We start from the raw sequence: 12,144 nt of genomic DNA, 5'->3' as shown, positions 1-12,144 counted from the left end.
AACAACCCTTTGAGGCAGTGGCTCAAAAACTTGTCTGCACATTAGAACCCTTTAAAGATTCCAAAGCCCAGACCATATCCTCAAATCAAATTATAATCTCTAGTATTGGGATCCAGGCACCAGTGTATTTGATGATTCCAGTGTGTCCTCCTGGGAGTGGGCAGACATATACTAGGAAGAGGAGACATTTGCACAGCTTCAATTCTAAGGTAGCAGATATAGTTCTAAGTCCCTGGAACATCAGTGTAGGAGGAGGCCTTAGGAATCTCTGCTAATGATTATCCCAACTGTTGTTGCCTTGGGAAGTGAAGGAGTTTTAGATCCCTTCCAACCACAACCAGAGGATGTCTGTCTTTGGATATTGGGTTGTATGTGTGGTAATTATTTATTTATTTATTTTAAATGGAAAACAGGTAGACTTCTTCCAGAAAGATGGATGTGGCAGGCAAGATAATGGCCCTCTAAAGACATCCATGTTCTAATCCATGGAACCTATAAATATGTTACCTTACATGGCAAAAGGGACTTGGGATGTCATTGGGTTAAGGGTTTTAAGGTAGGGAAAGGGTGTTGTATTATCCAGGTGGGCCCAATATAATCACAAGAGTCATTAAGATGGAAGAGTGTCAGATTCAGAGAGATTTGAATATGCTGTGTTGCTGATATTAAAGATGGAGGAAGGGGCCATGAACCAATCAATGCAGGTGCCTTCTATAAAATGGGAGAGTCAAGGAAATTGATTCTCCCCTAGAGCCTCCAGAAGAAATGCAGCTTTGTGGATACCTTAGTTTTAGCTCAGTTTTAGCCCATTTTCGACTTTCATCTTGTTACTGGAAAGATGTTCGATCCAGACCCCAAGAGAGAGTTCTTGGACCTCGCACAAAAAAGAATTTGAGGTGAGTCCATAGAGTAAAGTGAAAGCAAGTTTATCAGGAAAGTAAAAGAATGGTTACTCCATAGGCAGAACAGCAGTATGGGCTACTTGATTGAGTATACTTATAGTTATTTCTTGATTATATGCTAAACAAGCAGTGGATTATTCATGATTTTTCTAGGAAAGGGGAGATATTTCCCCAGAACTTAGGGTCTCTCCCCTTTTTAGACTATATGGAGTGACTTCCAAATGTTGCCATGGCATTTGTAAACTGTCATAGTGCTGGTAGGAGTGTCTTTTAGCATGCTAATGCATTATAATTAGTGTATGATAAGCAGTAAGGACAACTAGAGGTCACTTTCATTGCCATTTTGGTTTTGGTGGGTTTTTGCTGGCTTCTTTACCGCATCCTGTTTTATCAGCAGGGTCTTTGTGACCTGTATCTTCTGTTGACCTCCTATCTCATCCTGTGACTAAAAATGCCTAACCTCCTGGGAATGCAGCCCAGTAGGTCTCAGCCTTTTTTTTAATCCAGCCCCTATTCTAGATGAAGTAGCTCTGGCTCAAACGCCTCTGACAATCTGACCTCCAGAACTACAAAGTAATCAATTTGTTCTGTTTTAAGCCACTATAGCATTATTCTCCATTTCCCTATTTCTTGAAAATCCTTATTCTTGAAATGACAATATTATAGAAATGGATAGTATTCCATGGTGTATATGTGCCACATTTTCTTAATCCAGTCTGTCACTGATGGACATTTGGGTTGATTCCAAGTCTTTGCTATTGTGAATAGTGCTGCAATAAACATACGTGTGCATGTGTCTTTATAGCAGCATGATTTATAATCCTTTGGGTATATACCCAGTAATGGGATGGCTGGGTCATATGGTACTTCTAGTTGTAGATCCTTGAGGAATCGCCATACTGTTTTCCATAATGGTTGAACTAGTTTACAATCCCACCAACAGTGTAAAAGTGTTCCTATTTCTCCACATCCTCTCCAGCACCTGTTGTTTCCTGACATTTTAATGATCGCCATTCTAACTGGTGTGAGATGGTATCTCATTGTGGTTTTGATTTGCATTTCTCTGATGGCCAGTGATGATGAGCATTTTTTCATGTGTCTGTTGGCTGTATGAAAATGTGGCACATATACACCATGGAATACTATGCAGCCATAAAAAAGGATGAGTTTGTGTCCTTTGTAGGGACATGGATGCAGCTGGAAACCATCATTCTTAGCAAACTATCACAAGAACAGAAAACCAAACACCGCATGTTCTCACTCATAGGTGGGAACTGAACAATGAGATCACTTGGACTCGGGAAGGGGAACATCACACACCGGGGCCTATCATGGGGAGGGGGGAGGGGGGAGGGATTGCATTGGGAGTTATACCAGATGTAAATGACGAGTTGATGGGTGCTGATGAGTTGATGGGTGCAGCACAGCAACATGGCACAAGTATACATATGTAACAAACCTGCACGTTATGCACATGTACCCTAGAACTTAAAGTATAATAATAAAAAATAAAAAATAAATAAAAATTAAAAAAAAAAGAAATGGAGAAGGGAACAAATTATTGGTTGCTGCAGTTAAAGAACAAGGCAGGGGATGGAGAGCATGTGAGAAATGGATATGGCTATGAGAGAGAAACAGGAGGGGTCCTTGTGATACCTAGTGTCTTGACTATATCAATGTTAAAATTTTGGTTGTGATATTGAAGGCTAATTTACAAGATAATACCACTGGGAGAACATGAGTAAATCATACATGGGATCTTTCTGTATTATTTCTTACAACTGTATGTGAATCTACAAAGACTTAAAAAAAATTAATTTAAAAACTAAGGGGTAAAGGTGCTGGGTGTATATCCAAGAGCAATGAGTGCTTATGTCCACCAAAAGACATAGCAATACTATTTGCAATAGTGCCCAATCTGGAAACTAGCCAGACTTTCATCAACAGGAGAATGAACAAAACAATTGTATATTCATAAATGGGGTATTGCTCAGCAATAAAAATAAATGGACTACTGTGATATTGTGAAATATATATATTTGGTCTTCCTCCCATTTTCTGGCATACCACTCCTAAAGTCCTTGGGATCTCCAAACTGCTGTCTTTTTGTATGCTAATGATTGACTAATAACTTCAGTGTGGGGCTGGTCACCAGAAAGACAAAGCATGAAAAGAAGGATGGGACTTTAACCTCCAGGGAGGGAAGAGGGGCTTAAGGTCAAGTTGATAGCCAATGACCAATAGTTTAATCAATGATGCCTACATAATGAAGTCTCCATAAAAATCTATTAAGTTGGTGCAAAAGTTATTGCTGTTTTTGCCATTAAAAGTAATGGCAAAAGGTGTAGTGGCGCATGCCTGTAGTCCCAGCTACTGTTCGTTGGAATGGCTGAGGCACGAGAATCACTTGAACACAGGAAGTAAAGTTTGCAGTGAGTGGAGATGACTCCGCTGCACTCCAGCGTGAGTGACAGTGCAAGACTCTGTCTTTAAAGAAAACAACAACAACAACAACAACAACAACAACAACAACCCTCACTCTGGATCCTCCTTGAAGAAGCAGCCAAAATTCCTTAGCCTAGGCTCTTCACTATTTGACTTGTCTTATCTTCCACTATCCGTCATCATCTATCTCCCCACAGCACTTTGCATTCCAGGCATGCTAGACCTGGCATCCCTCAAAATTCCAGACTTTCTCATAACGACGTTCCTTATAATAATAATTGTAATTAGCATTTATTAAATACTTACTCTCTGCTAGACACTGTTCAGCATGCTTTACAGTTATTACCACATCTCTTCACAGTATCTCTGAGGCAAGGGCGATTTTTACAGATAAGGAAACTAAGGCACAGAAACGATAAGTAACTTGCCCAAAGTCACATAGCTTGAAGTGACAGAGGCAAGATTTAAATGTTTCCTGGAGCTTCAAATTCAGAATAACAAATATACTATTTTTATTCTTATTCCACTCGGCTCATCTTCTTATGTATCTCTCTCACTTGGTGGCGCCACTATCCACACCTTTTTCCAGAATAAGAACTTGGATATTTTTTCTTGACAATTTTCTTTCCCTAGCTCAGTCCCTGTGCCCAATCTCCTGCCTTTCATTCTGCAAATAGCTTTTTAATGCCACATCTACTTCTCTTCTGCTGCTGGGACCGTTGCCTCCAGTGAGTGGCCTCCTCACTAGATCTCCAGTCAACTTTCTATCCTCTGCTGCCAGTAACTTGTCAGAAACTTCTACTCTTCTCTCACCTTCTTTGCTCAGCTTCTCCATTCCTACGTGAGTTGGTCTCACATTCTCTGCAAGGCACAAGTGATTTCACCAGTTCAGTGACTAATTATGGCCTATGTATTCATGACTCCCATGTTTATCTCTCTAGTCCCTAACTCTCTCCAAGTTCAATTTGGACAACTAACTGCTCTCTTGAAACCTCCACCTGCATATCTAATACAATTCTTAAAGTTTACTCAGTCGAAGCAGAACTCTTGATTTTCTTCCCAAATCCTTTCCTCCCTCAATCTTCCTCACCTCAGTAAATGATACCACCATTTACCCAGTTGCTCAGGCCCCCAAGTCAGGCACCATCATTCCTCTTTTCTCACTCCTAGAACCAGTCCATCGGTAGTAAGACCTGTCCAATCTACTTTCTTTATTTATTTTATTTTTATTTTTTTCCACACGGACTTTCACTCTGTTGCTCAGGCTGGTGTGCAGCAGCATGATCTCGGCTCACTGCAAACTCCACCTCCTGTCCTCAAGTGATTTTTCCGCCTCAGCCTCCCAAGTAGCCGGGACTACAGGCATGCACCATCACTCCTGGTTAATTTTTGTATTTTTAGTAGAGACGGGGTTTCGACATATTGATCAGCCTGGTTTTCAACTCCTGATATCAAGTGATGCGCCCACCTTGTCCTCCCAAAGTGTTGGGATTACAGGTGTGAGCCACTGGGCCCAGTCTATCCAGTCTACTTTCATATGTGACTCCAAACACAACTACTTTTTACTTCCTCCAATAAATCACCTAATCTGAGCCATTATTACCTCTGGTCAGGACAAATGAAATGACTTCCCAACAGGTCTCTCTGCCTCCACTTTTGCTCTCCTACAGTCCATTCTTCACACAATAGCCAGAGAGACCTTTTACAAGTGTAAATTAGGTTACATCACTCCCTTACTTTAAACCTCCTGTGGGTTTTTTTCTTTAATCACACTCAGAATGAAATTCGAATCTGTGCTATTACCTTCCAGGCTCTAGATAATCTGGCCCTTGCTCACCTCTGATTTTGTTTCACCTCTTAGCACCCTTCTCTGGCTTACTATGCTTCAGCCACATTGTCCTTGTTTCTTTTCCATTAAGATCTTAAGCTCATCCAAGTATCAGGCCTTTAACTACCCCATTGTCTGGAATGTTCTTGCCAGAGAATTTCCCATTACCGGCTCCTCATCATTCAGGTCCCAGCTCACAGAGGTAGTCCTTTGTCACCCTATCTAAATTAGTCCCCACTTCCCAACTCACATACACACCTATAATAGCTAACGTATATGGCTTACAATGTGCCAGATACTGTTCTAAGCCCTTTTGCATAAATTAAATCACCCTTGCTATGCTCCTACAAGATAAATACTGTTGTTGCACCATATTATAGATGAGGAAGGACACTAAGACACAAAAAAGTTAAACAACATTCCTAAAGTTACACAGCTAATAAAAGGGCAAACCATGATTTGAATTCATTCTCTATTCCATTATCCTGTTTTATTTTTTCATAATATTTCTCACTAACTGAAATGATCTAATTTATCTATTTCTTATTGTTTATTACCCATCTGTCCATCTAGAATATAACCTTCACAAAGGCAGGGACTTTTTTGCTCATAGCTGTATTCTCCAACATTACCTGGACACAGTAAGTACTCAATGTTTGTTGAATGAGTTAATGGCTCCTCCCTAGGAATGCGCGGCTTTCTCTAGTTGGGATGATCTTCCTCTTTCTTTCTGAATTCCAACTTATAATCTTTTTTAAAATGTATTTTGTAAATGTTTTTAAATTCTTATTTCCATAGGTTTTTGGGGAACAGGTGGTGTTTGGTTACATGAGTAAGTTCTTTAGTGGTGATTTGTGAGATTTTGGTGCACTCATCTCCCGAGCACAGTATATACTGAACCCAATTTGTGGTCCTTTATCCCTCACCCCCTTCCCATTCTTTCCCCCTGAGTCCCCAAAGTCCCAACATCTAATCTTTTAGGACCAGCTTTAGTCTTGCTTTCCCTCAGAAACCTCCTGTCCAGCCTCCCCTCCTCACTAATGTACCATATTGTCTGCTCCTCCCCTGGCTTCAGCTCATGAATGAAATGACACTGAGTGGCACTCTTCATGTGTGAATCTACATTATGTCATCTCAACCTGATTATATAATCCCTCCGAAGAGGGACAATGTCTTTTTCATCACAAAATCTTCCACTGCCAGACCAAGCTTAGTACATAGATTCCACATGAATACTTGCTGTATGAATTGGAAACTCAGTTTCACTAAATGCATTACCTGGCTCTTCAGATCATTTATAACCATGTGAAATTGCAGACCTGTCCTGTGGTAGAATTTGCTGTCAAAAGACATTGTTATTTTAACCTCTTGTTTTCTGTGTCCCAGCCAGCTTGCCCACCCATAGCTGAAAGTCTTCCAATCCCAGAATAACTTAATTTTTCTCACAGACCTTGGTTTGGATCTTGTCAGAGGGGTTTAGGAAGTGTCAGTTCCACCCACTGTTTTTACATATCCATTGACCTCTCCAGGAAAACTTCTAGTTTAGCTTGAGTCCCTTGTCTTGTCTTTCTCTGTCAGTACAACTTTCTTCCTCATCCTGGTTAGGGGTATTTTTAGTGAGTTTTGGGTCTACATAAATAGAACAACTTGGCAGCAGGGTAGTTCAGATGCCATTTTTCTGGATAAGTGAAAAACTGTTCAATGGTCTACATTTCTGAGAAGGTAAGGTAAGGGTCTTATTACCAGTGGCAGAATTTAGTCTCACCCAAATAGAAATGGGCTTGTGGCAAAATATCCAAAATAAAGACAGCTCCATAAACTGCTCCTTACAAATGCAATATCTTTGCAAAGTAAAACCCTGCCCAAGTATTGTCTGTTAGGAATTTGCTGAGCTGTGTGTGTGTGTGTGTTTTTTTGTTTTGTTTTGTTTTGTTTTGTTTTTGCAATCAATGCAGGCCCAAAGGGTCTTTGCTAAAATCCACTCTTGAAACTTGAAAATCCAGAATTATTTCTTCTTCTGAATTATTTCTTCTGATCTTGGAGCCCATGTTTTGTTCCTCTATTCCTCCTTTATTGCTTTCTTTTGCAGTAAGTATTTCCTAATGCAATACTTTATTTAGTGTTTTCTGCTTTTTGTTGTTGTTGTTGTTGTTGTTATTTTGTTAATGGTTGCTCTAGGGCTTACATCTTAACTTGTGAAAATCACCTTCAACTTATACAAACTTAATTCTGGTGAGATAAAGAAACACTTACATGGCTCTATTATCTCCCCTTTTTGCACTATTATTGTTATGTGTGTGTGTGTGTGTATGTATATACATATATATATATATATACTGGGAGATATACACACACACACATATATATAACATATATGTCACAAATGCAATAATATATTGTTGTAATTATTACTTTATACAATTTCAAGTCTATTAAAGAAATGAAGAAAAAGAGGAAAGCAAGTATATATTCATGGATTTCATTATATTTTGTTTCTTTAATATAAATTTCCTCTCATCTACCTCCTTTGAGCTATCACTGTCAAATATATGACATTTCTATATGGTATAGACCCAACAGTATACATATTGCTTTATATAATTGTCTTTTAAATCAGTTAAGGAGAACAGAGAAAAACATGAATTTATACTGTCTTTTATTCCGTAAATAACTTTACTACTGCTCTTTGTTTCTATGTGTGGATTCGAATTGCTGTCTAGAATCACTTTCTTTCAGCATGAAGAACTTTTCTTAATCCTAGAATTTCCATTTGGTTATTTTAAAAAAACAATTTACATCTCTTTATTAATATTCTCTATTTGATAAATCTCATGGCATCTTTTACTTTCTTTTTTAATTGTAATTTTTTAACATTAAGATGAAATTCACATATTACAAATTCCACACTTTCAAAGTGTATAATTCAGTGAATTTTAGTCTATTCACAAAGTTATAGGCTGGGCCTGGTGGCTCACACCTGTAATCCCAACACTTTGGGAGGCCGAGATGGGCGGATCACCTGAGGTCAGGAGTTCGAGACCAGCCTGGCCAACATAGTGAAACCTCATCTGTACTAAAAATGTAAAAATTAGCTGGACGTGGTGGCAGGCACCTGTAATCCTAGCTACTCAGGAGGCTGAGACAAGATTGCTTGAACCTGGGAGGCAGAGGTAGCAGTGATCCAAGATTGCACCATTGCACTCCAGCCTGGGTGACAAGAGTGAAACTGTGTCAAACAATAACAACAACAACAACAGCAACAGAAAAAAAAAACAAAGTTATACAAATACCACCAGTATCTATTTTCAGGGCATTTTTATCATCCCTAAAAGAAACTTCATATTCATTATCAGTCACTTTCTACTACCCTCCTCTCCTTACCACAAGCCCCTGGTAACTTTGTGGCCCTAATAAATCAATAAGTTAACAGGAACCAGGGAGGAGCCAGGCTGGCAGAACAGGGACCTAACCCGGTTTGCAGGGCTTACCTCTTTGTGTGAAAAACCACAGTCAGTATCTTGCAACACCAGAAACGGAAAGCATGTGGGTTGCAAGACAGCTAAAAGTAGCATAGTGTTTCCCCTGGGCACCTGCATAGGAAAGACCTGGCAGTTAAAAATTACCCCAACATATTCTTAGCATACAGCACAAATTCACTTGCACATAGCTCCCACCGGCATGATCTTATAAAACTTTTGTCCATCCCCTGCTTCTTTGCAGGCAGCCTCTTCTCTGCTGTGCTGCCCATTGCTTTCTTGCAACATGTCTTTGTATCTTCTTTAATAAATTCCTTTTCCTTTACCCACAACTGTCTTGGTAAATTCCTTTACTGCCGACAACATCGGCCCCAGCTAGTCACACCCACAACATTTTGGTGGCCCATATGGGGAGTGTGTGGGACTGATCAGGGAGACTCCGAGACTGCTCGAAGAATGCTTGGGAACTGCTCAGGGAGTGCTCAGGAACTGCTTAAGAATGTCTCTCCTTGTTTCTCCCTTTTCTCTTCCCCAACTCCAACCTCTTGGTGGACAGTGTCCAAGCCTGGAGACAATTGATGGTCCCAGTTGAGGCCAGAAGATGGTCCCCAGAAAACCAGAAGATCCTGATAACACATCTGACCACTGCCCAGTTGGATGGAAGTTTAGAGTTTTGCTTTTCTTTCCAGTCTTCCTGTGAAAAAATTCCAGTATCCTTCTGGCAATTGATGGTCACTGACCAGGGCCACTCTCTGGTGTGGCCTGAAGGTTAGGGGCTGAACAGGTTTGTCTACCTTGCTGGGAAGAGAGGAAAACTGTCTCTCCAAAGTCCCCAATCCCTACACGTAGCACGATTGGCAGCTAAAGCTTGACTATAGCTAAGCTACACATGTTTTGGGGAACTCAGACCCCCTCTTTCTCATTCTAAATTTTCCTGTAAAGACAGTCAAACCTGCTCTGGATGTTGCCAAATCAGATGATCTCAAGCGGCCTCAGGTGAATCTCCCCATTGCCATTCCCTCTCCTGGGCTGGTTCCAGGCTGAGTTCTCCCTTCATCCTCATTCCTCCTACCTGGACTGGCCATTCAGCATAAAACCCCAGGGCCATCAGCCTCAATGCTGGGAGATCCTTCCAATAGGTAGGATGTCCCTTTGGAAAGTGCATCTCGCAGTCCCTCAGTGGACATGAGTGGAACCCTTTTCCTCGGCGGGATTCCCTGAGACAAAGTGTGGTTCATGACCCCAGCGGACATTAACCCCCAGCGGCTTGTCATTTTCAGTCCCATCATGAGACAAATCTCGTCTATTCCCTCAGACTCATCTCGAGGTTGCTTCCTAAAACACTGGGATAAATTTAACCCTTAGACTCTCAAAAAAAAATGTATATTTTGTGTGTGTGTACTACAGCATGGCCCCTATGCAGGAAATCCTCAAATTAGCCTCCTCATTCTTTTATAACTGAGAGCAGAATAAGGAGAACAAAGCTAATAAAAAAGAAAACCACAGGAACATTAGGCAGTCTCAACTGTTGGCTATTTTACAAGCCCCCAGCCCCCTCCAGGTAGCCCTAAGGACACTCCTACAGGTAACTGCCATTGTGCAAAAGACCAGACCACTGAAAGGCAAACTGCCCTAACAGGATAAATGTGAAAAGGCCCTGCATGGCTTGCCCCCTCTGCCACAAGCTTGGCTACCGAAAATGGAACTGCCCTAAGGGTCAAAATGTTCCCCAGAACAGAATCCCAACCCCTGATGGCTTTGAGCTACAGGTACTCTCTTCTCTGACTGGCTTCCAAATCAGAGTCACCATCAACAAGACAAAGCCAAGGGCAACTCTGGAAGTGGCAAATAAAATAAATTTCTTTTTTAAGTTTAAGAACTGCCTACTCTGTACTAATCTTCTCTAAGCAACTCCCCTCCAAATCTTTCCTTCAGTAGAAAAATTCACACCACTTTATTCTACTTAAAGGATAAATTACTATTCTCCCAAGAGTTTCTGGTAATATCTAAATACCCCACCCCTCTTTGGGACAAAAATATACTTTCTATGATGGGTGTCTGCTTCATATTTACCCAACCTCTAAATTCCTCTTTCCCTCTAATAATTAGCCCTGTTTCTCCCAGAAAAGCTACCCAGATCTATAACCAATAACTTCAAACTAAATATTCCTACCTCACGGGTTTTAAAAATAGCCCACACTTATTCAAACAAGCAAGAAATCTAACTGAGCAATCACTTGATGGGGGATAACTTCTACATCATGTAGATAACCTCCTTATCTGCTCTCTCTTCTCAGGACTCACACAACGGCATGTAATACAAACCATAACTTCCTAACAGAATAAAAGTACCTTGTCTAGTTAAAAGATTATAAAGGTGAAGAGGTATTTTTTGGTAAGAAATGTTACAAAGAAAGAATCTTATATGGGAAATTCTTGTCCTAAAGTAAAATAACGGTTGCTTAAGAAAAGAGGATGTCCAGTACAAGTTAGATAGTCCAACAAGTATGTCACTGCCAAAAGCAATCTACATATTCTTTTTCTTTCTTTCTTTTTTTTTTTTTTTTTTGAGACAGAGTCTCATTCTGTCACCCAAGCTGGAATGCAGTGGCACAATCTCAGCTCACTGCAACCTCTGCCTCTTGAGTTCAAGCAATTCTCCTGCCTCAGCCTCCTGAGTAGCTGGGATTACAAGGGTGTGCCACCATGCCCAGCTAATTTTTGTATTTTTAGCAGAGACGAGGTTTCACCATGTTGGCCAGGCTGGTTTCGAACTTCTGACCTCAAGTCATCTGCCTACCTCAACCTCCTAGAGTGCTGGGATTACAGGCATGAATCACTGTGCCCAGCTGCAATCTATATATTCAATGCAATTCTCATCAAAATACCATCATCATTCTTCACAGAACTAGAAAAAACAATCCTAAAAGTCATATGGAATTTAAAAAGAGCCTGCATAGCCAAATCAAGATTAAGCAAAAAGAACAAATCTGGAGGCATCACATTACCTGATTTCAAACTATACTACAAGGCTATAGTTACCAAAACAGCATGACACTTGTATAAAAATGGGTACATAGACCAATGGAATAAAATAGAAAACCCAGAAATAAAGCCAAATACTTATAGTCAAGTTATCTTTGACAAAGCACACAAAACCATAAAGTGGGGAAATGGCACACTATTCAACAAATGGTGTTGGGATAATTGGCAAGCCACATGTAGAAGAATGAAACTGGATCCTCGTCTTTTACCTTATACAAAAATAAACTCAAGATGGATTAAAGACTTAAATCTAAGACTTGAAACCATCAAAATACTAGAAGATAACATTGGAAAAACTCTTTTAGACATTGACTTAGGCAAAGACTTCATGACCAAGAACCCAAAAGCAAATGCAACAAAAACAGAGATAAATTGATGGAATTTAATTAAACTAAAAAGCATCTGCTCACCAAAATAGTCAGCAGAGTAAACACACAACTCACCAAGT

Source organism: Chlorocebus sabaeus, chromosome X (genome assembly GCF_047675955.1).
Source record: "Chlorocebus sabaeus isolate Y175 chromosome X, mChlSab1.0.hap1, whole genome shotgun sequence".
Lineage (NCBI taxonomy): Eukaryota > Metazoa > Chordata > Mammalia > Primates > Cercopithecidae > Chlorocebus > Chlorocebus sabaeus.
The sequence above is the reverse complement of the archived record's forward strand: the minus strand, read 5'-3'. Positions refer to the sequence as shown.